Source organism: Eurosta solidaginis, chromosome 5 (assembly GCF_040869045.1).
Source record: "Eurosta solidaginis isolate ZX-2024a chromosome 5, ASM4086904v1, whole genome shotgun sequence".
Taxonomy (NCBI): Eukaryota; Metazoa; Arthropoda; class Insecta; order Diptera; family Tephritidae; genus Eurosta; species Eurosta solidaginis.
Window position 1 is genome coordinate 1591877 of NC_090323.1, and position 25061 is coordinate 1616937.

At 36.4% G+C, this 25061-nt stretch overlaps 1 protein-coding gene across 7 annotated transcripts in view; it reads right to left on the bottom strand.

Annotated features, from left to right (window-relative positions):
* The window catches only part of LOC137252059 (uncharacterized), a 242864-nt gene that overhangs the window by 48829 nt on the left and 168974 nt on the right, over positions 1 to 25061 (bottom strand). The window lies entirely within an intron of this gene.

Consider the following 25061-nt stretch of genomic DNA (forward strand, 5'->3'; position numbering starts at 1 on the left):
TTAGCGCAGCGTGCCCAAAACGTACTGATGATTAAGGCTCAGCACCCTTCGAAATGGATCTATCTGCGCAGCTATGGCAGGTTTTCTGAAAAATTTTCTACTTACTATTCCAAAAGCAAAATATAATTTTTCAGAAAAATTAAAAAATAACAATAATTATCATTAGAAAAAATTATTGTTCTGGCCTTGAGCTCGAATCGAACTTTGAACATGTTTGAAAAAAAAAAAACGCTTTACAAGAGAGGCTCCGCAGGCTCAGAGGTAACAAATAAATAAAAATACTGTTTTTAAAAGTTCCCAAGATTTGTGTAAACCGTTCGTTTCCTTGCAGTCTTCTATAGTTCAAGAATCTGAAAATTTATTTGAAAGCGGGTGCTATTTTTGGGTGACTGAAATCATTATCTTTCACCTTAGTTTGTGTTGAAGTTTCAAGGTTCAAGGTTTTTTGAGATATCCTATACGTCGAACTATGTTTTAATTCGAAGTAGAACCACCTCTGATTTTTTTTGGATTCCTGTTTTGTGAGCTAAAATAAGCGCATCTTTTTGAGGAAACTGCATTTTGGTGCATCATCATATAACATCAATTGCATTGTTCAACAGAGAAATTATACTCTTGCCGAAATGTACCACAGCTTTTAGTTTAGTTTAGTTTATTCAGTTTATTCAGTCTATGATTTACATCTTATAGACTAGATATAGAAATTATAAAAAAAAGTAAAAAATTATAATATGCATTGATAATGGCTAAAGAAAGTATATGCATAATAATAGAAAAAAGTTAAACTATATATCTAAATGTAAATGTAAATGTAAATGTAAATGAAGAAGTATTTGGGGCTTGCAAACATCCCCCGACTGAGAGAAATCAATATTTAGCCATCTTGAAAGTTTATTGAATTCTGCTGCGAAGAATAGGATCGAAACGGACATAGTTCATTGTGAAAGAGGTCAAATAAAAAGGTAGGGAAAAACGAAGTAATCTACTGGGCACATTAAACGTGATTTTCCCGAGCAGGTCAGGGCAGTTTACCGAACCTGCCACGAGATCAAACACGAACATAAGCCTGTGCAGGGTTCTTCTAGAGTGCAGTGGTTGTAGGTTAATCAACGTACACCGAGACACATAAGAAGGCAGCGGATCCTCGAAATGAAGAGATCCAAGCCCAAACCGAACAAATTTCCTTTGAACCCTTTCAATTCTAGCCGCATGACAGCTGTAAATAGGGTTCCAAATAATAGAAGCATACTCGAGCTTTGAGCGAACCAAGGAAATTTATAAAGTCTTCCTGGTATAGGGATCCTTAAAGTCCTTAGCATAACGACGCAGGAAAGTAAGGTTTCTTTCGGAAGAACATAACAGATATGATTAACATAAGAAAAATTAGTATCAAATACAACACCAAGATCAACAAATTCATTGACTTCATTCAAGCGACTGCTTTCCAAATAGAAATGTGAAACAAAACTTGTAGGTCTAGTTGAGAACATAAGCCTTACGTACTTAGAATTTCCAATATACCTTCAAATTTTGGAGTTAGGGGCCAAAAACCCCTTTTCATAGGTTGACTTATATATTGACTTATAACTTTATTTCTGTTTAAAGTACGAACGTGCGTTGGTACATAAATTATGTCCCCTATCGGTTCTTAAAATATTTCGTAATATGATTCTTGCTATTTAAGGCAGCTACTATATATATATAATAATAAATCTCGAAAAAATTTTTTCGTTTATTTTACAATCAATCGATTAATAAAACACACAATAACAATACAATTACAGCGTTAATTGAACAAAAGTTGTCGATCAATTTAATTAAATAATAATTTACTGTTCTCCATGCTCCTTATGTGGGCGCAAAGGGAAATATTGCTATGGTACAAATGGGATTATTAGGTTTATATAAATAATATAAAAATAAAACTAAAATAAATTAATATCACTAAATATTTGACATTTTTCTTTGTCTTTGTACCCCCTTGTGGCCTACAAATATGGTATATTGTATGGTAGTCGACGTCGTTTGCCTCAGAAGCTTTGTTTGAAAAACTTTTTGATGCATCTTAATTTTCGCCTACAATCCTAAATACGAACTAGAGGCCTTTTGTATGGTGGCAATACAGCGATGTGTTGTAAGTTTAAGGGTCGTTTTCACCATCTTTAATTAATCACTTATCTATAAGTTATCGAAATTTTCATTTTAGCCATGCTAACTGAAACTCGCGCCTCAGTTAAGTTCAAGGAAAAAGGGTAAGGAAAAGTCAGTTCTTCTGTAAGTTTCCTTGTATTCATAACAGATTTTTGCGACTTGTTCTACAAATACAATCATCGATTAAACCGGGGGTTGGTCGTACTATTTTGGTCAGAACGAAAATGTCAAATGAAGCTATCTGATAGATTGATATCATCCAGTTAAAATGTAACCTAGCAAAAAGAACGCATTGAGCATTTCCTGCTTCGCCTAAAGCTGGAGGCATACTTGACTTAGCCACCTGTTCTATATGTATACGGCTATGTTACCAATATCAGGGAACGAATGTACGTGAAATTCATAGTGTGAATATATTTCATGATTTGTAATTTGAGCAAATTGGTTTGTATTTTATATTTGTGTTCAACTGAGTATTTACTTCTTATATAACATTTTCTGGTGGTCATTAAGTATGCACATTTATCTGTATCTACTAAAATAGTTCAAAGTCGTATAAGAAGAAATAATAGAGCCATAAAATGAGCAAATGTTTGAAAGTCTATAATAATAACAATAAAAACAATACGGCTTAAAGGCGAATTGGTCAGCAATGACTTCATTCAATTTGGATATTTTAATGCATTTGCAAAACAGTAATTGAATTGAATTCGTATTCATTGATTTATACATATACACATAAGTATGTATGTATATATACATACAAATATTTTCATTTCAATAAAGAAATTATTAACAAAAATGTTCATACCACTTGGTATCGCGAAAGAAAAACGTTGTCAAGCGCTTCTCGGAACGTAATTAAGCAAAGAGTTAGGTAAATGAGCTACTCTTACGGAAGCTCCAGCTGGAATTTGGCATATGTCTATATATATAAAAAGAAGTGTACATTTTGCTTGTCACTCCATAACTCGAGAACGGCTCGACAGATTGCCATGAAATTTTTAGGAAAGATACAGGAAGAAGAGATGATGGTTAGTTGATCTTGAAATCCCAAATCGGTTTAGCCATATATATATATAAAATCAAATTCTGTGTGTGTGTGTGTTCGCTATGGAAACGTATTTCCCACACATCAATCATCACCAAATTTTGGTTAGGGGTTCCTTCGATCAACGGGAAGGTTTCAGGCTAAAAATAATTTCGATATATAAAAGGGGTGTGGCACCTCCCATACAAATGGAATCTTTGGTACTGCATACCTTTGAAGGTATACATACCAGAACATTGAAATTCAATGAAGAGTTATATGAGGTCAATCCCTAACACCACCAAGAAAATGCGGAATTTGGAGAAAGGGGGCGTGGCACCTCCCATTCAAATGGAATCTTTAGTAATGCATAACTTTGAAGGTATACATGCCAGAACATCGAAATTCAGTAAGGAGTTATATGAGGTCAATCCCTAACACCACCAAGAAAAGGCGGAATTGAGAAAAAGAGGGCGTGGAACCTCCCATTCAAATGGAATCTTTGGTGCTGCATAACTTTGAAGGTATACATGCCAGAACATTGAAATTCAGTAAGGAGTTTTATGAGGTCAATCCCTAACACCACCAAGAAAATGCGGAATTGGGAAAAAGGGGGCGTGGAACCTCCCATTCAAATGGAATCTTTGGTACTGCATAACTTTGAAGGTATACATGCCAGATAATTGAAATTCAGTAAGGAGTTATTTGAGGTCAATCTTTAACACCACCAAGAAAATATGGAATTGGGAAAAAGGGGGCGTGGCACCTCCCATACAAATGGAATATATTATACTGCATATATCTGGATGTCGTAATGGTAGGATAATTAAAATTGGTAAGGATCTATGTGACGTTAAGTCCTAAAACCTCCAGTAAAATGTGGAATGGGGAAAAACTATGGCTGCCGTACAAACTTAAGTTATTTTACCACCTAAAGTTTGACTGCATTGTTGAGTTTAGCTGTTATGCCTTTTTGTAATCTGCGGCTGTTAAAAAAATTGTTTAGCTTCAGTCTATCTACATCTCCTATAAAAATCAAATTCTGTGTGTGTGTTCCCTATGAAAACGTGTTTGCTATACTTCGATCATCACCAAATTTTGGCTCGAGGTTCCTTCGATCAAGACGAAAGTTTTTCATATTTCAGAATTAAGAATTTTAAATTTAAATGTTTTTGTGTTTTGGCTATGCGAAACTCCCAAAAATTATCATGTTAACAAAATCAATGATCGCTTTCAAAATCAATTTCCTGGTGAAGTGACGAAATATAAATCGATCGACACAGTTACAGGTGAAACTAAATTGTGAATTATCCAAATGAATTTCTATACTCCTTAGAACCAAAAGGAATGCCTGCGCATATATCAACTTTGAAAATTGGCTCACCAGTCATGCTTCTTCGGAATGTAATCAAAGCAACAATCATCAGCGGTAAAAGCAATACAATAATATAAAATTCAATTCAATTTACAGAACAATAAATTAAATTATCAACAAACAAAACAGAAAAAAGAACGCAACATCCATTCGATCTCGGGCGTTACAACGTGCGCCAGGTAAAGCTAGTTTCTTATAAAATGATTTAAGAAAGGAGTTCAAATGGCAAGACCTTCTAACTTCTCCATTTTCCTGTTGGGATAATTGTGCATACAGAAGACCTTTAATACATTTATGTTCATTTATATAAACATGTGTCTGTCTTTATGTATGTTAAATATATAATCGACATTGTTGCTTTGTCTGCATTTAAATAGCATTAGTGATTTATTACAATTTTTATGTATTAATAGCTATTTGAATGAGTTGCTATTAAATCAGAATTTGAAGTACTTAATTACGTTTCTGTTCTACATATTTACACATATGGAAATAATGGAATAATTAATAGATGATTTGCATTAGGCTGTCCGTCAATCAATACCATAAACAAACGCAATAGGCAGACTTTCTTATATCGAGTTTGGAGTTGTGTGGCGATGAAGCAGTCTATATTGTTTCTTCAAGCTTAAATATTATATTTTATTAGTTAAATATAATTTTATTTCGAACACCCATGCTTTGCTGAGCCCGCCTACACGCGATTATCAAGGACAAACCTGCTTTAAAATATTTATCAAATTTATGAAGAAATTTTGTATAAAGAAATTATTGCAAACCTAAAACAGTTTGAAGAACAATACTTCAAATCAAATGACCTTCCAAAAGCTACATTTCCAAAGGAAATTTTATGTAGTGAAAATTGCAGAAAAACGTGTTTTTAGCACTCTCAGGTACAAATATCCCGAAAATCAGAACCAATTTAAAAGCTCTGACGCCGGATTGAGCCTCAGCGTACTGAATGACGAAGATATTAAACAAATTCATTTGAACTATGTCGAGAAATGATATACATACAAGAATATTCGTTTTCTATAAAAAAATAAAGCCGAAGGTCTGCGGTTACTTGTGTTTTTTATTGTAATTTGGTGATTTATCAGCTCTTTTCTGTATAATAATAAAAATATTATGAAAAATAAGCGCATCCTAATGTAAACGTTGTTAGCTTGGAGCGAAAACTTCCCATGTCCTTGTATCACATATTAGTTGCGAATAAAGGAAATGTATGGAGATGCGCCTTAATTAATAACATTACCCTTTGGTAATTATAAGTATTATCTTTTCACTATCAGCTGTTTTGAGTTTTTCTAATAAGTCTATACATTTTGGAAATTATTTTTTTGCAACTACTATTGTGCAATGTGACCATGTAATTGAATCCCGTCGGTATGGTTTAGGCCACAAGAATGGGTATTATAGCTACCTGAGACCGTTATATGTGTTAGCTTCTTATGGTGCGGTAGTGAAATAGTTAAAGAAATGCACTGAAGTAATCCACTATGGATATCTTCAATTTCAGTTCTTTACACAACACTCAGTTTCAATTTTATGTTGTTATTGTTGAGTACAATACATAATCAAAAAAAGTTGCAGTGACCCATAAGCAGGTCACTGAAATATGATTTGGCTAAAAATAAGAAAAACAAGAACAATGAACAGAATTATGACAAAGTGAATATAAAGTAGAATGAGAGAGGATCCCACAGATGAATACCAAAAACAAATCAAAGTTGCTATAAAAAATGCAACAAATATAGTAGATTCTAACATGGCACATAGATTGGTCCAAATGAACCCTTCGGCTCCTCCACTGGTTGCGCTACCAAAAATCCACAAGCCGGACACGCCAATGAGGCCCATCATTAATTTTAAAACGGCACCATGTTACAAACTGTCCAAATATTTAAAAACGATATTGATAGACACTCTGGAGCTAAGGAACGAATATGCAATAGCTAACACAACAGAACTAATAGAGAGACTCGAGACCGTAGAGCTAACAAGAAACAGCAAATTGGTATCTTTTGACATAAAAGATCTATACCCATCTATACCACTATCGGAGACTTTGGACATAGTTAGCTCAACAATAGTTCATAACACAAAAAACAAAGTAAAAAGTATGCAAATCACAAATACGCTAAGAACCACTTTACGTCAAAACTATTTTAAATTCAACAATAAAATATATAGACAAACAAACGGTCTTGGAATGGGAAGCCCCACATCAGCAATTCTTATGGAAGTGTTCATGCAAAATCTGGAAGAAAAGTACATACAGGAGCTGAAGTCCAAATTAGGCGTGTCATTTTATGCTAGATACGTGGATGACATAATATGCGTTTTAACTACTAATAACGAAGAGCTCGTACTGGAGTACCTCAACAAACAGCACGGCAATATAAAATTTACAATGGAAACCGAAAAAGACGGAGGAATCAACTATCTAGACCTCACGATAAATATTGATAAAGAAGCCAAAAGATTTAACTATGACATATATAGAAAGTCAACGGCCACCGACACAATAATACACAATACCTCAAATCACCCTCAACATCATAAAAATGCAGCATTAAGGCACTTGGTACATAGACTTGAAAGAACACCTCTTACACAAGAGGCATATAAGAGAGAACTTGGGGTCATATATAATATCGCTGCAAACAACGGATATAAAAAAGCACTAGTAGATAAGCTCAGAAGGACAAATGGAGAACCAAAAAGAAATAATGAAAAAGAAAATAATAGCTGGACGACTATGACATATACTGGAAAAGCAACATATAAATTGGCAAATTTCTTTAAAAAATACAACATTAACACAGCATTCAAAACATCGAACAATCTAGGGCGAAAACTAAGAACTAACATTAACTCAGAGGATCCGTTTAGCAGCCACGGCGTATACAAGCTTACCTGCGGATGCCAGCATAGTTACATAGGACAAACAGGACGGCAAATAAGAACGAGGTTCAGAGAACATATTAGAGATTACAACAAAAAAATACGGAATCCAAACATTATACCCGAGTCTAACTTCGCGAATCACATGGTCGAGAATGAATGTTCCCCAGCAAACATCGATAAAACAGTTAGGGTTCTTCACATACAAGAAAAGGGCCGACGTCTCAACGTACTCGAAAACATGGAAATCTACAAACAGAAAACATTCGACGGTAGAATAATAAACGAACAGATAAACACCATTTCTGACACAATATTCGAGCCTTTAAAACTTGTTTACAGGAAACAACTTAATCACACAGGTACAACAGACAAACGCACAACAACAAATAAACACAAAACAATTAACACACCAAAACAAAAAACCGACAAAGAAGGTCAAACGACTAAAATCACAGATTTCTACCTACCCCAGTCAGCCACACAAATCGATTAGTAAACCACCCTCGGTTCTGAACGAACACACAGCACATACACATAACTAAATATACACAAGCATCAATTTGACAATACCTGCTCATATACCTACGAACTATAAATACAGGACAAATGACAACAACAGATCAGAACGAAAATCGACACTGATGATGGCACAACGCCGAAACCGGTTTGTCTCAAAACCAAATTTGACAAGGGATGACGGAAAATCGTTCCAATATACATCATTTATCCACCCTGTCGGAAAATCAACCAAACAAGATAAGTCAGTTATTGCTTGTCAGGCTTTTAACTTGAACGCGAACGGACTACTAACAATTTACAAGCGACGCCTACTGAAAATATATAAAGCAAAGGCGAGCATTTGGTTCAACAAACAATGCCTGGAATTGAATGTTACTCCGAAATTCGCAAAAATAACAATAAAGGCAAATACCAAATCTAGCAGGAAAACAGTTAGAAAAGCGGAAAAGGATTTTTTAAAATATGAGTTGGAAAGCTTATACTCGAAGAAGGATGAGATAAATGCCGAGTTATTATCTATCCATTTAAGATTGGCAGAACAACTACCTACGACTGTATTAATGGAATGCTTCGACCGCATCAAGACAGAGGTCGATCAGGAACTACAACAAAAATACAGGTCGCTGAACCGAAAATTGGACAAGCTGGCAGGACGACGAGAGGGTAACCAAAACCAAAACACTCACCAGTTTCATGACAAGTTCGTTAACCTCACAACAGTGGCCATTACTAAGGAAGAGGCACAACTTCTCGAAAAGGGCCTGAAGCACAATATCATGGACCAGAATACAGTAAGAAAAACGGAGCAAGCGATTGTAGATGCGGAGATCGCAATATCATTGATACCACAGGAAGAACAGGAACACGCAAGACACATGTGCAGAGAAATCATAAGAAAGGAGGTGAAAGCACAGGAAGGACAAAAACCGAATACAGAGGAGAAAACAATAAAGAATCTACGGCATAAACTAAGGAAAAACAATATTGTCACAACGAAAGCGGACAAAGGAAACACCACTGTGCTAATCGAAAAAGAGAAATATATATCCAAAACCGAGGATCTCATAGAGGAAATGAAATGTCGTAGAATGAGAGAGGATCCCACAGATGAATACCAAAAACAAATCAAAGTTGCTATAAAAAATGCAACAAATATAGTAGATTCTAACATGGCACATAGATTGGTCCAAATGAACCCTTCGGCTCCTCCACTGGTTGCGCTACCAAAAATCCACAAGCCGGACACGCCAATGAGGCCCATCATTAATTTTAAAACGGCACCATGTTACAAACTGTCCAAATATTTAAAAACGATATTGATAGACACTCTGGAGCTAAGGAACGAATATGCAATAGCTAACACAACAGAACTAATAGAGAGACTCGAGACCGTAGAGCTAACAAGAAACAGCAAATTGGTATCTTTTGACATAAAAGATCTATACCCATCTATACCACTATCGGAGACTTTGGACATAGTTAGCTCAACAATAGTTCATAACACAAAAAACAAAGTAAAAAGTATGCAAATCACAAATACGCTAAGAACCACTTTACGTCAAAACTATTTTAAATTCAACAATAAAATATATAGACAAACAAACGGTCTTGGAATGGGAAGCCCCACATCAGCAATTCTTATGGAAGTGTTCATGCAAAATCTGGAAGAAAAGTACATACAGGAGCTGAAGTCCAAATTAGGCGTGTCATTTTATGCTAGATACGTGGATGACATAATATGCGTTTTAACTACTAATAACGAAGAGCTCGTACTGGAGTACCTCAACAAACAGCACGGCAATATAAAATTTACAATGGAAACCGAAAAAGACGGAGGAATCAACTATCTAGACCTCACGATAAATATTGATAAAGAAGCCAAAAGATTTAACTATGACATATATAGAAAGTCAACGGCCACCGACACAATAATACACAATACCTCAAATCACCCTCAACATCATAAAAATGCAGCATTAAGGCACTTGGTACATAGACTTGAAAGAACACCTCTTACACAAGAGGCATATAAGAGAGAACTTGGGGTCATATATAATATCGCTGCAAACAACGGATATAAAAAAGCACTAGTAGATAAGCTCAGAAGGACAAATGGAGAACCAAAAAGAAATAATGAAAAAGAAAATAATAGCTGGACGACTATGACATATACTGGAAAAGCAACATATAAATTGGCAAATTTCTTTAAAAAATACAACATTAACACAGCATTCAAAACATCGAACAATCTAGGGCGAAAACTAAGAACTAACATTAACTCAGAGGATCCGTTTAGCAGCCACGGCGTATACAAGCTTACCTGCGGATGCCAGCATAGTTACATAGGACAAACAGGACGGCAAATAAGAACGAGGTTCAGAGAACATATTAGAGATTACAACAAAAAAATACGGAATCCAAACATTATACCCGAGTCTAACTTCGCGAATCACATGGTCGAGAATGAATGTTCCCCAGCAAACATCAATAAAACAGTTAGGGTTCTTCACATACAAGAAAAGGGCCGACGTCTCAACGTACTCGAAAACATGGAAATCTACAAACAGAAAACATTCGACGGTAGAATAATAAACGAACAGATAAACACCATTTCTGACACAATATTCGAGCCTTTAAAACTTGTTTACAGGAAACAACTTAATCACACAGGTACAACAGACAAACGCACAACAACAAATAAACACAAAACAATTAACACACCAAAACAAAAAACCGACAAAGAAGGTCAAACGACTAAAATCACAGATTTCTACCTACCCCAGTCAGCCACACAAATCGATTAGTAAACCACCCTCGGTTCTGAACGAACACACAGCACATACACATAACTAAATATACACAAGCATCAATTTGACAATACCTGCTCATATACCTACGAACTATAAATACAGGACAAATGACAACAACAGATCAGAACGAAAATCGACACTGATGATGGCACAACGCCGAAACCGGTTTGTCTCAAAACCAAATTTGACAAGGGATGACGGAAAATCGTTCCAATATACATCATTTATCCACCCTGTCGGAAAATCAACCAAACAAGATAAGTCAGTTATTGCTTGTCAGGCTTTTAACTTGAACGCGAACGGACTACTAACAATTTACAAGCGACGCCTACTGAAAATATATAAAGCAAAGGCGAGCATTTGGTTCAACAAACAATGCCTGGAATTGAATGTTACTCCGAAATTCGCAAAAATAACAATAAAGGCAAATACCAAATCTAGCAGGAAAACAGTTAGAAAAGCGGAAAAGGATTTTTTAAAATATGAGTTGGAAAGCTTATACTCGAAGAAGGATGAGATAAATGCCGAGTTATTATCTATCCATTTAAGATTGGCAGAACAACTACCTACGACTGTATTAATGGAATGCTTCGACCGCATCAAGACAGAGGTCGATCAGGAACTACAACAAAAATACAGGTCGCTGAACCGAAAATTGGACAAGCTGGCAGGACGACGAGAGGGTAACCAAAACCAAAACACTCACCAGTTTCATGACAAGTTCGTTAACCTCACAACAGTGGCCATTACTAAGGAAGAGGCACAACTTCTCGAAAAGGGCCTGAAGCACAATATCATGGACCAGAATACAGTAAGAAAAACGGAGCAAGCGATTGTAGATGCGGAGATCGCAATATCATTGATACCACAGGAAGAACAGGAACACGCAAGACACATGTGCAGAGAAATCATAAGAAAGGAGGTGAAAGCACAGGAAGGACAAAAACCGAATACAGAGGAGAAAACAATAAAGAATCTACGGCATAAACTAAGGAAAAACAATATTGTCACAACGAAAGCGGACAAAGGAAACACCACTGTGCTAATCGAAAAAGAGAAATATATATCCAAAACCGAGGATCTCATAGAGGAAATGAAATGTCGTAGAATGAGAGAGGATCCCACAGATGAATACCAAAAACAAATCAAAGTTGCTATAAAAAATGCAACAAATATAGTAGATTCTAACATGGCACATAGATTGGTCCAAATGAACCCTTCGGCTCCTCCACTGGTTGCGCTACCAAAAATCCACAAGCCGGACACGCCAATGAGGCCCATCATTAATTTTAAAACGGCACCATGTTACAAACTGTCCAAATATTTAAAAACGATATTGATAGACACTCTGGAGCTAAGGAACGAATATGCAATAGCTAACACAACAGAACTAATAGAGAGACTCGAGACCGTAGAGCTAACAAGAAACAGCAAATTGGTATCTTTTGACATAAAAGATCTATACCCATCTATACCACTATCGGAGACTTTGGACATAGTTAGCTCAACAATAGTTCATAACACAAAAAACAAAGTAAAAAGTATGCAAATCACAAATACGCTAAGAACCACTTTACGTCAAAACTATTTTAAATTCAACAATAAAATATATAGACAAACAAACGGTCTTGGAATGGGAAGCCCCACATCAGCAATTCTTATGGAAGTGTTCATGCAAAATCTGGAAGAAAAGTACATACAGGAGCTGAAGTCCAAATTAGGCGTGTCATTTTATGCTAGATACGTGGATGACATAATATGCGTTTTAACTACTAATAACGAAGAGCTCGTACTGGAGTACCTCAACAAACAGCACGGCAATATAAAATTTACAATGGAAACCGAAAAAGACGGAGGAATCAACTATCTAGACCTCACGATAAATATTGATAAAGAAGCCAAAAGATTTAACTATGACATATATAGAAAGTCAACGGCCACCGACACAATAATACACAATACCTCAAATCACCCTCAACATCATAAAAATGCAGCATTAAGGCACTTGGTACATAGACTTGAAAGAACACCTCTTACACAAGAGGCATATAAGAGAGAACTTGGGGTCATATATAATATCGCTGCAAACAACGGATATAAAAAAGCACTAGTAGATAAGCTCAGAAGGACAAATGGAGAACCAAAAAGAAATAATGAAAAAGAAAATAATAGCTGGACGACTATGACATATACTGGAAAAGCAACATATAAATTGGCAAATTTCTTTAAAAAATACAACATTAACACAGCATTCAAAACATCGAACAATCTAGGGCGAAAACTAAGAACTAACATTAACTCAGAGGATCCGTTTAGCAGCCACGGCGTATACAAGCTTACCTGCGGATGCCAGCATAGTTACATAGGACAAACAGGACGGCAAATAAGAACGAGGTTCAGAGAACATATTAGAGATTACAACAAAAAAATACGGAATCCAAACATTATACCCGAGTCTAACTTCGCGAATCACATGGTCGAGAATGAATGTTCCCCAGCAAACATCAATAAAACAGTTAGGGTTCTTCACATACAAGAAAAGGGCCGACGTCTCAACGTACTCGAAAACATGGAAATCTACAAACAGAAAACATTCGACGGTAGAATAATAAACGAACAGATAAACACCATTTCTGACACAATATTCGAGCCTTTAAAACTTGTTTACAGGAAACAACTTAATCACACAGGTACAACAGACAAACGCACAACAACAAATAAACACAAAACAATTAACACACCAAAACAAAAAACCGACAAAGAAGGTCAAACGACTAAAATCACAGATTTCTACCTACCCCAGTCAGCCACACAAATCGATTAGTAAACCACCCTCGGTTCTGAACGAACACACAGCACATACACATAACTAAATATACACAAGCATCAATTTGACAATACCTGCTCATATACCTACGAACTATAAATACAGGACAAATGACAACAACAGATCAGAACGAAAATCGACACTGATGATGGCACAACGCCGAAACCGGTTTGTCTCAAAACCAAATTTGACAAGGGATGACGGAAAATCGTTCCAATATACATCGAATATAAAGTGTGAGATGAAACGTGAGTAAAATGTCGATTCTACGTGTGGGAAATGAGCCAGTGTGGCGACATTTAAGTACATTTGAAATTGATGTGACTAACAGGGCCGTCGTGGCCCGTGCTCCGCCTACCACGCCGAAGATCCTGGGTTTACGCCACGGACAAAGCAAATCGAAATGTTAGAAACAAGTTTTTTCAATTAGAAGAACGTTTTTCTAAGCGTGGTCGCCGCTCGGAAGTGATTTGGCAAGCACTTAGAGTGTATTTCTGATCCTTAGTGAAAACTCATCTGCCTTGCAGATGCCGTTCAGAGTCGGCATGAAACGCGTAGGCCCCTCCTGCCAATTTTTAGAAAAAAATAAAACTGCGCACGACGCAAATTGGAAGAGAAGCTCGGCCTTAAATATCTTCGGAAGTTATTTCGCCTTATATTTATTTATTTATCTAACAGGGATTGTACTCTTGAGGCAATCATTGTACTTAGTCTTCTTGCATTAAAACTTAATGCACTGCGAATTTATTGAATTTGCAAGATTTTTCATTAATTTCAACAATGCTTTATTTCCCTTTTCGGAGGTCAGTTCAATTGAGTCAGCCTTCATTCAAGTATGGGTCGACTGCCATCATGAGCCGAATCAAGTCATTCGAGTCACTGAAATTCAACACAATAAATTCAAAGCTTGTTGGTGCTAATTGTCTGCAGGCAATTTGCTGCACATTGATGAGAAAGGCGACTATGAGACGCCTTGTTGATATTTTATACTCAATTTGACGTGTTGCCTGCTTTTAGGCGTCAACAAACATATTGATATACAAAACTTACTGTATTTAGACACACATATTTATTTGTATGAAAATTATGTGTGTATGTGTGTGTATATCAATATGTTTGTTGACGCCTAAAATTAGGGAACATGGTAAATGTGCTAATGAAAATATATTATTGCTTTATAATTTTTGACAACATTGGGAAATTCAGTAACAAAACAAAGTAGTTTATGTTTGTATGTAGTTGTAAATGAAATTTACATAAACACAGCTTGAAAAGCAGTGGTCGAGTCCGGTGGTCGAGAATCGAAACGTACGCACGATACTTAGTATTAATAATAATTTAACATTTTAGTTTGCATATTTTTAGGCAGCATATACATTTTGACAAGTTGATGGATGACGGTCAAAATCGCTACGCAAAACAGCGTGATAGACATTAAGCCGCAAAAAATGTTTAGTTCAGGTTGTGGACCTAATGTTTGATCGATAAATCAAGAAATTTCTTCCCAAGAGTAACAGTAAAGTACTGCGAAAGCCAGATTTGCACGTAAATAAGTATGTGTAATAATGTTTGTATACGTATATTAGAGCGGGTCAAATTGAATGGATGGATTCTAAGAAAAATTGCTGAAGCATAGGTCTAAGTCCAATTTTGAGTGCCCGACTTTTCCAAATAGATATTTTGCCATATGAATGTAGGGTTTGGCAAAAAAATCTTCATAGCTTCTGATAGAATTATGGAAAAAATATCATACTGGGCTTACTTTAAAGGTATTTTACGTGCATTTCAGAATCTGTATTAATATCGATAGTGGGTTTGAATTTTAGTAGAGATATTAGGCTTAAATTATGAGAAATAAGCCTAAAATGAACTTTTAACTATTATATTATCATTTTTAACAACTTTCTTATGGACACTTTTTTTCTTTACAGCTACAATAAGTTCAGGACATTTCCCACAACTTTCATTCGAACAGGTTTTCTTTTTTCGAATTCGTTTTAGTAGAAACAAATTTTCAAAAAAAAAAAAAACCTATATTTTCAAGTAATAAGCAAAAAAGCAAAATTTTTATAATTTTAATGTAATTTATTTAAAAAATTATTTTTTTTACTTAGAATTGACCATTTTAACGTATTTTTCAAAATAAAAGTAATGTTATGTTATTATTTTTATACTCAGTTGAGCAGAGCTCACAGAGTATATTAACTTTGATTGCATAACGGTTGGTTGTAGAGGTATAAAGGAATCGAGATAGATATAGACTTCCATATATCAAAATCATCAGTATCGAAAAAAAATTCGATTGAGCCATGTCCGTCCGTCCGTCCGTTAACACGATAACTTGAGTAAATTTTGAGGTATCTTGATGAAATTTGGTATGTAAGTTCCTGGGCACTCATCTCAGATCGCTATTTAAAATGAACGATATCGGACAATAACCACTCCCACTTTTTCGATATCGAAAATTTCGAAAAATCGAAAAAGTGCGATAATTCATTACCAAATACGCATTAAGCGATGAAACTTAGTGGGTGAGTTGAGCTTATCACGCAGAATAGAAAACTAGTAAAATTTTGGACAATGGGCGTGGCACCGCCCACTTTTAAATGAAGGTAATTTAGAAGTTTTGTAAGCTGTAATTTGGCAGTCGTTGAAGATATCATGATGAAATTTGGCAGGAACGTTACTCTTATTACTTTATGTCTGCTTAATAAAAATTAGCAAAATCGGAAAACGATCACGCCCACTTTTTAAAAAAAATGTTTTTTAAATTCAAATTTTAATAGAAAAGTTAATATCTTTACAGCATATAAGTAAATTATGCCAACATTCAACTCCAGTAATGATATGGTGCAACAAAATACAAAAATTAAATAAAATTTCAAAATGGGCGTGGCTCCGCCCTCTTTCATTTAATTTGTCTAGGATGCTTTTAATGCCATAAGTCGAACAAAAATTAACCAATCCTTGTGAAATTTGGTAGAGGCTTAGCTTCTAGGACGATAACTGTTTTCTGTGAAAAAGGGCGAAATCGGTAGAAGCCACGCCCAGTTTTTATACACAGTCGACCGTCTGTCCTTCTGCTCGGCCGTTAACACGATAACTTGAGCAAAAATCGATATATCTTTACTACACTCAGTTCAGGTACTTATCTGAACTCACTTTGTATTGGTGTAAAAAATGGCCGAAATCCGACTATGACCACGCCCACTTTTCTATATCGAAAATTACGAAAAATGAAAAAAATGCCATAATTATATACCAAATACGAAAAAAGGGATGAAACATGGTAATTGTATTGGTATATTGACGCAAAATATAACTTTAGAAAAAAACTTGGTAAAATGGGTGTGACACCTACCATATTAAGTAGAAGAAAATGAAAAAGTTTTGCAGGGCGAAATCAAAAGCTCTTGGAATCTTGGAAGGAATACTGTACGTGGTATTACATATATAAATAAATTAGCGGTACCCAACAGATGATGTTCTGGATCACCCTGGTCCACATTTTGGTAGATATCTCGAAAACGCCTTCACATATACAACTAAGGGCCACTCCCTTTTAAAACCCTCATTAATACCTTTAATTTGATACCCATATCGTACAAACACGTTCTAGAGTCACCCCTGGTCCACGTTTATGGCGATATCTCGAAAAGGCGTCCACATATAGAACTAAGGCCCACTCCTTTTTAAAATACTCATTAACACCTTTCATTTGATACCCATATTGTACAAATAAATTCTAGAGTCACCCCTGGTCCACCTTTATGTCGATATCTCGAAAAGGCGTCCACCTATAGAACTAAGGCCCACGCCTTTTTCAAATACTCATTAACACCTTCCATTTGATACCCATATCGTAAAAAAAAAATTCTAGAGTCACCCCTGGCACACCTTTGTGGCGATATCTCGAAAAAGCATCCACCTATAGAACTAAGGCCCACTCCCTTTTAAAATACTCTTTAACACCTTTCATTTGATACCCATATCGTATAAACAAATTCTAGAGTTACCCCTGGTCCACCTTTATGTCGATATCTCGAAAGGGCGTCCACCTATAGAACTAAGGACCGCGCCCTTTTAAAATACTCATTAACACCTTTCATTTGATACCCATATCGTACAAACAAATTCTAGAGTCACCCCTGGTCCACCTTTATGGCGATATCTCGAAAAGGCGTCCACCTATAGAACTAAGGCCCACACCCTTTTAAAATACTCATTAACACCTTTCATTTGATACCCATATCGTACACAAAAACTTTAGAGTCATCCCTGGTCCACCTTTATGGCGATATTTCGAAAAGGCGTCCACCTATAGAACTAAGGTCCACACCCTTTTAAAATACTCATTAACACCTTTCATGTGATACCCATATTGTACAAACGCATTCTAGAGTCACCCCTGGTCCACGTTTATGGCGATATCCCGAAAAGGCGTCCACCCATATAACAAAGGCCCACTCCCTTTTAAAACACTTATTACACTTTTCGTTTGACACCCATATTGTACAAACGCATTCTAGAGTCAACCCAGGTCCACTTTTATAACGATATTCCGAAAAGGCGTCCACCTATAGAACTAAGGCCCACTCCCTTCTAAAATACTCATTTACACCTTTCATTTTATACCCATATAGTACAAAAAAATTCTAGAGTCACCCCTGGTCCACCTTTATGGCGATATCTCGAAAAGGCGTCCACCTATAGAACTAAGACCCACGCTCTTTTAAAATACTCATTAACACATTTCATTTGATACCCATATCGTACAAACAAATTCTCGAGTCAGGCCTGGTCCACCTTTATGGCGATATCCCTAAATGGCGTCCATCTATAGATCTATGGCCCACTTCCTCTTAAAATACTCTTTAATACCTTCCATTTGATACACATGTCATACAAACAAATTCCAGGGTTACCCTAGGTTCCTTTTCCAACATGGTGATTTCCCTTACTTTGTCTCCACAGCTCTCAACTGAGTATGTAATGTTCGGTTACACCCGAACTTAGCCTTCCTTACTTGTTTAAAATCGTTTTTGCTCTCCATTCGTGGTTGTTTTTCACGGCAAAATTAGCAAGTATAATGAAAAGTTAAATTGAAATAATTTAAATAATTAAAATTTTTCTTAGTCTAGCGCTGGTATTCTGAAATTCCAAAGCGCTGAAACTCATTTTCCGAAAAACGTTGTATATTTTTAGGCGCAGCTCATATTGTTTAAAAGATTTTTGGCGTTTGGATTTGACGAAAACCGATTCTCACAGTTTTAACCTCCTAATCAGAGACTCACTCATGTGTTGTAAACAAAGATTGACACATTTAAATAAAGTAATAATTTAACTCAATAAAAAGTTTTGGTTGAAATTTGAAACTCTTGAAAAGCTGTTAAATACCTAAACCATTTTTTATGTGACCCTTTTATGTTTTTTACTTAACAGATTCAATAACATTATTAGTTTATTGTCTTTTACAGGAAAGTCTCCCAAAATGTATGGCAACATTTTTCGCCATTTTTTTTATGCCAATACACAGGTGCTAACAATAAGAACGTATCCAATCACTTTTTATCACAAACAATTTATTTTAAATTCAATTTAATCAAACCACATTATTACGAAATCAAAAGAAAAGTGCGGTCATTCTTCCAAATATTTGTTAAAGGAAAATAATAAATGTCGTGGCATATTTATAGGCGTTCACTAACAATTTAATGGGGTGCTTAACGGTACTTACTCACATGTCAGTTTTGCCAAGTATAAAATTGTAGATTTAATTTGATTTGCCTACGATCACATACAAACACAAACAATTTTTTATGATTGAGAGCTTTGGTGCCCACAAATAATTCAGCAGCGCGTTAAAGAATTTTTCCGTACGACTGCATTCGATCAAAATCTTGTATGTAAATGACGTAAATAAATTTACCTGCAAAGAAAAAAAATGTGAAAATAATTTTTCGTAAATGCATACCAAAACTAAGTGAATAAATTAATAAAATGTTTAACGTTGCACCACACACATTTCTTAGCTTAATAAATATTATCTTAAATTTATTTATTTATGCTGCATTTGAGTTCGAAAAACATACAAACATACTCGTATCCACGTGGTAAAAATTGCCATCAGCAAATTTGTAAAATGCCATTTTTCAGAATTCAATTAGCACTTGAAGCAACAACATGGCTGTACAAACTTATTAATATGTTATAGTAAAAAAACAACATTTAAACATTCATTAGGGTGCCCCAGAGAAACAGCTAGATATATGTATGCGTGAAAGAGAAGTTAGAACGATGCTCGCACGGAACCTCTTATTCTTAATTCACTATACTATTCCTTATTCAGCCTTGAACTAAGTGTCTTACTACCTGAAATTCCATTCACATGTTTTTATGGAATTTGAGGTAGTATCTACGGTACTAAGTTCGAGGCTGTCTCATTTGTTGTTGTTTCTTCTTTCTTTAAAACTTTCTTCTCAACAAATTTATACAGAATTAAAACAGAATACTTCACATTTGAAAACTGCTACGCTAAGAAAAAATAATGTTAACATTTACAATTCCGATTGCAAAAGGTGGCGATATTTTTGGAAGCAGTCTAATGTAAGTACGTCAAACGAGTATATGTGTGTGTGTGTGAAAGCATCAAATTAATGCAATTTCAAAAACTCCAATTTCGCATTGGTTGTACGCAAAGGAAAAGTTCCAGCCACATCCAAATATAATCAAAACAACAACAAACAAATGGTTGATGCTTTTGACAAACTGCAATAAATTGTTTGATTGAGTTATCTAAACAAATTAAGTATTTCGTATATATTGGTGATAAAACAGCAAGATAAGTTCGACAAAACTTGTTGGCGTAGGCAGAGCAGAATGTTATTTTATTGACACTTAGAAGTGTGTTGTTGTAAGAAGACGTGATTTTTAATGACAATTGCACAAAGTATGCAGATGTAGATCCAAATTTTTTGGAAACATAAGAGCAACCAGCCAACCTCATCGGAATCCACCTATGGAAGCATAGGAAGCGGGCGGCATCTACTGCGCTGGAAGGACCAGTGGCACACAATTTAAATTCCCTTGGTGCGACCAATTGACGCCTGTTAGCCTAACGAATGAGCGATTGGTGCGCCTTGTTGGACGGTCAGAACCGTTAAAACGGTTAATGGAAAATTTAGTAAGCAAGTAAATTAATCACCGCATATGAATACTAAAGGGTTGATAGGTGCAACATTTCATTCCGACCATGACCAAAGCTTTGTACATAGAGATCGTCCAATGAACGCAGTGATCGTTCTTTGACATTTAACAAGATAATTTCTCAAGATTTTGCTTCACCAGTACCAAAAAGAATATTGTCATGCACTTCGATGGCTGGTCTAGGGTGCCTTTTATATTTCACTCTTAATCCGCTGCATTCCTTCATGCTAGATGGCCCAGTTTCTTTTTTTTTTGATTTTTATAACAACAACAGGAGCCTGCTTCACCATAATACAGACGACGAAATTTTATCATTGAGATGCAAGTCCAAAAGACCGTTCTAGCAGACAGATCCAAGAAGCCAGCAAAAGAGCCAAACCTTTAAAAGCAGTAGGTCCAGATGGAATAGCCATGCCTATGCTCAAATACTTTGGCGATGAGGTATTTAGATGCATAGGGCACATTTTCAATTTATCAATCTCCGCGTTTGTCATTCATGCAAAAGGACCGTGAAACCAACTAACCAAGGATAGTCGTATCGAGCGTTATCTCTCTTGTCACCGGTAGCGAATACATTGAAAACCGATATACTCTCCATTATTACAGCTAATCTTTGGCTAGCCGTTGATAAGCATGGCCTCCGAGAAATGCAGGGCAGCACCACTGAGCTGGCCAATTAATAAAGACCACATATAGACTGAATGTGTCCATAGTGTTGCCATAATTTATTTGACGACCAAACGGAAGAACCTCAGTCAGGTGCCAGGACTTTTGTTATAGAATAAATCCAACCTCTTGGGAAATACTAGAAGTTTTCTGGGATCTAGCGTACTTGCTGCTTCGAGATCTGGCAACTCTACCGCACCTAATAGCTGGAGATTTGAACTGGCGAGCGCAGGACAAGAACACAGAATGTGCTCAACCATTTCTCCTTGCAGCTCGCACTTCCTACAACCGCTGTTACGGCTGAGGATTAGCTTATAAGCATGTGCCACGAAAAGGCAGTGTCCAGTATGCCTATCGCGAGCCTTAAGTAGTCTCTTTGCACATTTGCGCTAAACGTCTTTAAACACTAAATTGTGGATTTAATGAGGCTAACAAGTTCCGAACAACCTCAATGGCCGGCAGGACTACGTACAGTTATCTAAAAGTACGTAGGAGCATAATCTCAAATGACCACTTTTTGTGTAAAAACAAATTCAAAATTTAAATGAAAAAAAAGCTAAAAAGACGTTTGGACATTTAATAATGATGAACCAAGCATCTAATCAGATCTAAATGCATATTACAGTGATTATCATTTAAAGCAGGGGTTTAGTAAGAAATTTGTTTTATTTATTAATAAAAGTGCAGAAAAGCTTCAATTGAAACAATTTCTTAATTGGGATCCGGTGTCTTTGATGATAGAGAGTTACACAAACAATGGAAATCGAGTAGTTTGGAAAACCCTCCGAGTGTATTTCTACCATGAATAGCTTCTTTGTGAAAATTAAAAATAGAGCAAGACGAAAATTGGAAAAGAAGCTCGGTCTCAAATTCCGTGGAGGTAGCGTAGCTTGGCTCTGCTAAAATCGCAGTCATTCTACGAACCTTATTTCTTATTTATTTCTTTTTTATTCCGTAAGCGCTTTGAACACTTGGAATTAGCTTTCGACCACTATCAGCCAATAATTCCGAAGTTATTTCGAAGCAACTACTTAACTCAGTATTAAGGCGCTGTCGGTCAAGCGTTTAGGTGTGCCATTAAGTATTGATTTTGGCTGGATTTATATGATTGTATGTATGCACATAGATATATGTTGAACCATGATAAACAAACAATTACTTAGGTGCCACACCGCATCATATCCCATTACCGTTTGTTAGTTTGCCAAATATGTAAGCGCAGACATCGTAAGAAGGTCGCGCCTAAAAGGACCTTAACCTCAATAATACCAACGCATGATTGAATCTAAAAGCGTAAACGTCTTTTTATTTCACTCGCCATAATTTGGTTGTAATTTTACTTCTTTGCGCATTTCTGAATTGGATTGCTTTCAAACATATTTTGTCGTTTACATATTTATGTTCGTATAAATTGTTGGTATTTTATTGTTTGTTTTCACTTTATACCTTCGTGCTGTGGTGGCTACTGAAGCAGCAAATCAAGGCGGCAACGCCTTTTCTACTTTCAATAATTCTTGTGCGGTTTGCCAATGATTGAGTTATTCTCAGCCTTCAGGTGCTACGTTTTCTATAAATTTGTTGTTTTTTCCATCAAGGGACCACAGGATTCTTTTGTTTTAGAATTTTGCAGTTCTTATAATCCTTGTGACTAACAATACATTCCAAACGTCAGGCCATCGTCCACTTTAATTCAGATGTCAACTCTTGCGGAGGTGAAGTCGAAGACAAAAATTGTCGGTTAGATAAGTAGAAAGCAGACATGGACTGTTTAAATATTTACCATTCACTGCTTTGTACCTCTGAGTCCTCCTCTGTTGGGAATACTTTTCAGCAGACGGCGACATGGGTTTTTATACACATTTGTGCAAAACATCGAAGAGTTTAAAGAAGACATTTTTGCGTTATTCAATAAAATGTAAAGAGAGCTTATTTTCGAACTGGCAGCTTGGATGGGATGATATTCCACTCAGCAGTCGATATCCAAATGCTCAGGACTAAGGACTAAGCCACGCCGTTCCAATTTGTCGTATGCATTTTTGAATTTTTAAAAAAGGGTGTGGCACTTCCCACTTTTTTTAAATAAATTTTCAAAATATTTCGAAAATAAACTAAAAATTTGTTTAAGTTGTCATAACAAAATTTAGTTGGATTAAGTTAGGTTAGGGTGGGTGGCAGCTGTCCACTTAAGGAACAGCTCACTTCGATACTTTTATCTTGTTTCGTTGTGTTACCACATACCCTAAACGGCGAACCCTGAGCCGATCCCTGCGCAGAAGCGGCGAGCAACTGGGCATCATAATTTCAAAGTCTATACTGAGAGAATAGCGCACTTCCCTCGTGCTTGGCCTAGACAAGAGATCAGCCTGACAGTTGCCACGGATATTCTTATGACCTAGCACACAGATAATTTTTATAAAAAAAGTAGCTAAATACCGCTGCAAGTGAGTAAAGTAATCCTCACAGCCCTCGACCGTACGAAGGCAAAGTTGAGCGCTTTGATAGCCGCCTGATTATCTGCGTAGATGTGCAGCAACCCTTGTTTAGAAGACGCTACAGCGGCCAGTCAGCCTAAATTGCAGGCCAACATCGAGCGCATGACAGAATACTTGATCCTTAACGCACCCGTTGGGCCTAGATCCTACCGTAAACAGACTCACCGCACTCCCTTCCCATATTAATTTTTCACTCTGCTCATCCCTTAAAGAAATATTAATAGTGAATGTAGCAGGAATAGCAAAAGCTGGGATGAAAGCAAAGTAATTTACAAACTTTTATCCCGAGTCACGAAGCTGTATCGCCATCCGAGCTGTGGCTATTTTGCCCACAATATCAACCGGCTACAGATTCAGCATCGCGTCTACTGCCAGTTTTGGGGAAGTGTCACCGATGTTGACGGTCTTTTGCTGGATACAGATCCACTAGGTTTCTGTAACAAAGCAGCATAAAGGTATTAGTCCGACCATCTCGGGAACGATTAATATGACCACATTAAACCTTCTAGGCCATCTCGCTTCCCACCCCCTAGTACCATGAGGATCTTCTTAGCGTCGCCAGAGCCTCGCCTGCTAAACATGTGTATGATACATTCATATTTGTAACAGTATTCCCCGCGCGTAGGTGAGGTTGAGAATTGAGTTGCGGGAGCTTTGAAGCTATAAAGCTTTGTATTGCGCTTATAAACCCCTTGAATCCCCTTCAGTGCCAGTGTAGGTATTGTACGTAAAGCTGTACTTATTTTAACCATCGTCTATTGCTGCACCGAATCCAACCTTTTTATAGTGGAAGAAGTGTCAAGTGCTCTCTATCTGACCAGCAAAGTAATTTACAAACTTATATCCCGAGTCACGAAGCTGTATTGCCATCCGAGCTGTGGCTATTTTGCCCACAATATCAGCCGGCTACAGATTCAGCATCGCGTCTACTGCCAGTTTTGGGGAAGTGTCACCGATGTTGATGGTCTTTTGCTGGATACAGATCCACTAGGTTTCTGTAACAAAGCAGCATAAAGGTATTAGTCCGACCATCTCGGGAACGATTAATATGACCACATTAAACCTTCTAGGCCAT